We start from the raw sequence: 6,133 nt of genomic DNA on the forward strand, positions 1-6,133 counted from the left end.
CTTGAGAGAGAGAGAGAGGGAAGAAGTCAGAGAGGGAAAAAGGAGGAAGGAGAGACCAAGAAAGAGAGAACTGATGGAGTCTCGCCATTGTGATCCTCTGTCCCAGCCTCACAATTTGCTAAGTTACAAGTGTGCGCCCTCCCACTCAGCCTGATCAGGTTGGCACAGATCTGAACCCAGGTCTCCCACGTGGACTCAGCCTTGGGTAGCAGCACCCTACCACTTTCACTACTACAAATTTTATTTATATTTTTAAAGATACAACTTTCAGTTGTTTGATCTCTTTATTTCTATTGTGTATTCCAGACACTTATCTTACATTTCTTTTCTCCTCCATTCCTTGCTTCTATGCTTTTATATTGCTTTGTTTTTCCTAATGCCTGAAGTTGGGACTTACGGCCACTTTTTTTTTTCCCCCCTGATCCATGCTTTTGAGGCTATACATTTCCCTCTGTACCATGTTCTAATGGTGTCCCAGGGTATTGTGGTAAGGTTGAAAAAAAAAAAAAAAAAGGGAAATGGAAAAAATCCTGACTCGTAACATGCCAGTTCCATATTTCTGTGTTGTAAATACTCCATCATGACCTATTTAAAGCTACCAGTGGTTTAACAACCAGTTGGAAAATTTCCTAAACAGCTAACAGTCAGCTGTGCAAGCTGACATTAGCCATGTCTAGCACTCCACTGGCTAGTGTATCTCTCAAAAGTAGTATTTTTACTACTGTTTAGCTTAAATACGTTCTGATTAAAACTATCCTCCAGTTTTTTGGCCATACTTCTTTGAAAATATGTCTCCAAATTTCCAGTCATATAGGCATATTCCAATTATTTTTTGTTTTATTATTTCTGGATTAATTGCACTTTCACTAGAGATCATGTTTAATGTAATTTCAATCCAGTGAAATTTGTTGAGATTGACTCAAAATCTAGGAATTGATTCTTATAAATATTATATGTGTGTCTGAAAGAAATGTGTTTTCTAAAATCATTTGGTACAATGTTGTGTGTCCATGCGTTGGGTCAAATTCTTAATTTGATTTAAATCTTCTGTGTCATTGCGATTTATTTTTTGAAGCTAGATCTACGACTGAGAGAGGTATATCAAAATTTCTCATTTTAATTTTTTCTTTTTAAATTCTGTCCATTTTTATTTTTTACGTGCTGAAGCTTTTTTACGTTCTTATATATCAAGTGGTAATATATTTATATTTTGTTAATTAAAACATTTGTCACTGTGAATTATACTGTTTAGAGCTTATCTTGTTCCATATTAATGCATCTGTCTAAGATATCTGTTGATTAATATCTGCCTGCTATAATTTTTCCATCCTTTCACATTTCAACCTTTTAAAAATAGTATATTTAGGAAGAGACACATACAAGGATGCACATGAATATATATAATAAGGTATATAATGTTTCATGTTGTTTATATGTATTTTACATACTGAGTATATATAAGTATTTTTTAAATATATCTTGGGAAATCTTGGTGGTTTTTTGCTGGAGACCTTAATCCATTTAAATTTTTGTAATTTCTAACATAGCCATCATCTTATTCTGTGCTTATATTTGCCCTCCCTCTCATGTTTTTTCCCTACTAATCCTTTCTTTTGGATTTATCTTCTTTATTATTTCTATTTTCTTGCTGTTAGGAAGCTATTCATTGTTTCTATTCTTTTAGTATTTACTATAGAAACAAAAACATAAATATTTAATTTATAAAATGTTAAACATAAGCCTACTTAATACCTTTAGAATACTTAACTCCCCTTTTTCCTCACCAATTTTTTGTTATTCTTCTCAGGTGTTTTCATTCTTTAGCTTTTTCTTTCTTTCTTTCTTTGGAAAGGTTTTTACTATAGGGTGCATGCGCTCGCCAGAAAGACCGAGAGAGAGAGACAGAGAGACAGAAAGCGAGAAATCACCTCCCAGGGAGGATGGCCACACTGCAATCCCTTCTCCTCCATTCTTCTCTCGGGATCTTGGGCACATGCGCACAAGTACCCAGCGTGAGTTTAAGCCACCAGGTTCGGGACTCAAATTGCGGTCAACTACATGGGAGTCCAGCGACATAGCCATTACATTAACTGATGGTCCCCTCATTCTTTAACTTCTTTTAATCTGATAAATCATTATACTCAGCACTCAAGTACACTTCCATTGGCATACATATTTATAATTTTGTCCTTCCTTTCTCTTGCCAATGTGTGTGATAGAGACTGAAAACCCAGGGCAGAAACAGTAAGACAAGGATTACAGTGAGCATCTGTGGTTTGACCTGATGGGGACGGAACCAAGGGATCATCTGAGAGCTGATAGTCAAGGCAGAGCAGGGACCAATAGTTCAGTGAAAAGATAGAAGTCAGAGAAGTTGGGACAATGTGAGGAGCCAGATCTTCAGTGAGCAGGGGGATATCAGCGATTTGGGAGAGCGAGGGACCCAGGCATCATATCATGAAGACCTATAAATTGAGATGCTCATCAGCCCCTTATATACCTTTGTCTGAGATGCGGCGAGCAAGTCATTTTATGAAACAGGAGGCTGAAGACAAGTAGGTCAGGAAGAATGGCAGATCTTATTGTGATTATTGACACTTCCTTGTTCGAAGTATTGACCAAAGCACGGCTCAATGCCCAACACTTAATAGGCATTCAATCAATGGATATCTGTTAACTTATTTACTTGCTCTTATTGAACAAAGGGGACTATGCCAGACTGTAGATAAAAACACAAATTGGACATGTGTCCTAAACTCAAAGCATTTCTATCTAGGAGTTGAAATCAACATATAACTAAAATATAGGCATGATGGCGTAGGTACTAAAGAGAAGTTAAAATGCTAGGCTGGAACCATTAGCTCTATGTGACATCACCAGGGATGGTTTCATGAGGATGACAGGCTTGGTGGGAAGGTCACCTAAGGGACATCGCCATGAAGCACTGTCACCCACAGTGAACATCACTAATGTTCTGAACCTGTACTTCCTGAGTTATTAGCACTGGAGGTCAGGGCAAGGACTTGCTCTCAGGTGCCAAGTTACCAGTGAAAGTCCAGTAAATAGAGAAGAGATTCTTACTCTTACCTTCCCTCCACTGCCTATACGAGCCAGCTGGGAATGCTGTTGTCTCTGTTTCTTATAGTTTCCTGCCCAAGATGTTTTATGGGTAGCCATCTTGTGATGCGTGTCACATTCTACTTTATGTCCCAGATGTACAAGTCCAGTGACATTCTAAGTTTCCAGGCAGGAAATCCAGGTCAGCTTGATTCCCATGTGCATTTTCTGCATAGTTCTTTTTCCAACCCTAGCCAGACACCACTGAAAGCCTTGGACTTACAGAGTAATCCATGATAAGTATTGAATATGTGCTGAGAAAAATGCCTAAATAAAAAAGTGGAAAGTATAGGCAAAGTAGGAAGAGAAACAAAGAAATTTGTCAAGTGAGCTACCACACCTGGGGTGGAGGAGGGAAAAAGAGAACATGGAAATGTTTTGGAATCCACTGGCTGCACAAGGGAATGTCAAAATTCTGCATGTTTGTTGGACAAGAGTAGGACAATGTGATGAGACCAGGAAAGGAATCAAGGTAGGTTCTTGAGGGTCCCCAAAATCCTTGACCACAAACATCACTGGGGTCTAGCTGTAGGTTGAAGGTCAGCATGGCCTATACCCCTTTTCATACACAGCTGACTTTGCAGGAGAGTTTTCACTGCATGCTTTGTAGTTCCATGTCTGTGTCCAAGAATCCTCCAGGCACACTGCACTAAGCTTTCCCCTACTCCCATGTAAGCTCCCGAGAATTTTCCACCAGGGGAAGTAAGTCACAGAGCCTGCCTGGAATACCCTTAGCTGCATCTTCCTGCCTGTCCACAATGTCCGAGGAACCCAAACAGAGCCCCTTCTCTGACTGCCAAAGCAACTTTAACACAGCAGCACATGTAGGCACAGTCAAGATTTTTAGAGAGGTCCCCTGTGTTATCAAGAAGGAGACAGCCACTTTCTGTGACACATCACAATCCTGCCACCACCTCCACAAAGCTTCCCAGTGATGACCCCTTTCTTGTATTTGTCATCTACATCTCTTTAGCATCTGTGTCATCTTGACTTATAGTCAACACATATAGTTTATGTGTTGTCATGCACAAAGAGTAGAAGAATCTTGAGGACCACATCATCATATCACATTTGTGTCATCACAGGGTCTAGTATAGTACCATGCATCAAGTGAGAGTGTAACAGTAAGTCCCTCAACAAGTAGTAATGGCTGAATGTTGGTTCAAAGCCAAGCTACTCTCATGGAAGATGTTCTGTGGGAAGTAGCCTGACATTGAGATTTGATTCATGCATTAATTTCCTGGAGCTGCCAAAACCAAGTTCCCACAGTGGGTGGCTTAGAGCAACATAAATTTATTGCTTATAGTTTTGGAGCTCATGATCAAGGTGTCAGCAGTGTTGTTTCCTTTTGTGATCTGTGAGAGAGAATCTGTTCCATGTATCTCTCCTAGCTTCTGGTAGCCTCAGACAGCCCTTAGCTTAAAGATGGTGTTTTCCATGTGTTTCCACATCAGTTTCCTTCTTCACATGTCTCTATGTCCCATTTCCTTTTTTATAAGGATACCAGTCATGTTGTGTAAGAATCCATCCCAATGACTTCATCTTAATGGGATCATTTGCAAAGTCTCAATTTCCAAGCGAGGTCACATTCACAGGTACCGGCGACTAGAACTTCAACAGCTTTTGGGCATTTAATTCAATCCAAATTGATTAGTGGTTGGATATTTGAAGATTTAGAGAAAAGATATATCAGGCTGTAGATAGAAAATAAGGAAGGCATGGAGATGGAAAGGGAAGTGGTATTTGCTTAGAACAGTGACTGGTTTCATTTGGCTCTGATTAGGATAATATAATGGATAAAAATGTATCTGAATGGTGTATCCACATACAGGAAATTTGTTTGTACATTCCCAGTGTAAATTTTCACTTGCTTTATCCCTCTGCTTCTGGATTTGCTGGTTTTTTTGTGTGTTTCAAGGGGTTACAATTGCTCTGACAATGCTGCCTTGGTGTGTTCAACTTCCCCTCTAGTTTTGCAGAGGTGAGACACAGCCTGATATGATTGTGCCCTTTGTGACAGGTTGGAGAGACTTTTGATCAGAGAGAAGTCAGTACAGATGGACTTTTAGCAAAGGAGATTGATGCCTCGGCCATCAGCTCCTCCTAAAACATTATGTAAACGGCATTCATTTCCCATTCTGCAAGCACTGTGTTCTGTCCTGGATTGACAGCTCCCAGGAGACTGGCATCTGCAGTCTGCTCAAGGCTAAAAGTGGAATTTGTCACAATGTCATCTTCACTCAGGCACCACCTAGCCCTTCAGCATACCCTCACTACGACCCAGGTGCCACTTGTGAGAAGTGCCACAGGGCCACATGTAAACAGATGCTTCACAAATGTTTTTTGGTGTTGATGATAGTGACAGTGGTTATAGTAATGTCCAAGGTGATGGAGGTGCTGGTGATGTTAGCGGAGCTATGACAATGACGGTCACAATGCTGGTGACAGGGATGGTGGGGAATGTCATGTCTCATGCCATTACTTTTGTGAGTGTTGCACAAGCTAGAAGCTTGGTGCTTGGTGGGAAGTGGAACCAGACAATAGAACTTTTTACATCCTTCCCAGTGCAGAGCCCAGGACTTCCCTATAGCGGATGCTAAGTAGATACATAGCACCTAGATATATACTTAGATAATGTGATCATTTTCTATGGGGTTCACAGTTCCTTGCTTAGAAAGTGAATCCTTACTCTTCAACTTCCTGGCTCTGTGACTCTACAGAATTTACAACTAATCTTAACACTCTATCCAGCAGCCTTCAGTTAGTGGGCTGTATTAGTATTAGTATTATTAGTATTAGTATTAGTATTAGTATTAGTATTAGTATTAGTATTGTCCTAATCTGGACTTCATTAAAAAACAATCTGATGTCTTTAACAGGCTGGTCACAGAGGCTGTGAACCTCTTTGCCTACTCACACCAGCCCAGCAGTGGATGGACTGGGGAGGCACTAAGATACCCCTACAATTAAATCCCATGATACCCACCTATTTTGGCCCACCACAATGTTAATTGAG

This window comes from Tupaia chinensis, unplaced genomic scaffold (genome assembly GCF_000334495.1).
Source record: "Tupaia chinensis unplaced genomic scaffold, TupChi_1.0 Scaffold143734_1, whole genome shotgun sequence".
Classification (NCBI taxonomy): Eukaryota; Metazoa; Chordata; class Mammalia; order Scandentia; family Tupaiidae; genus Tupaia; species Tupaia belangeri.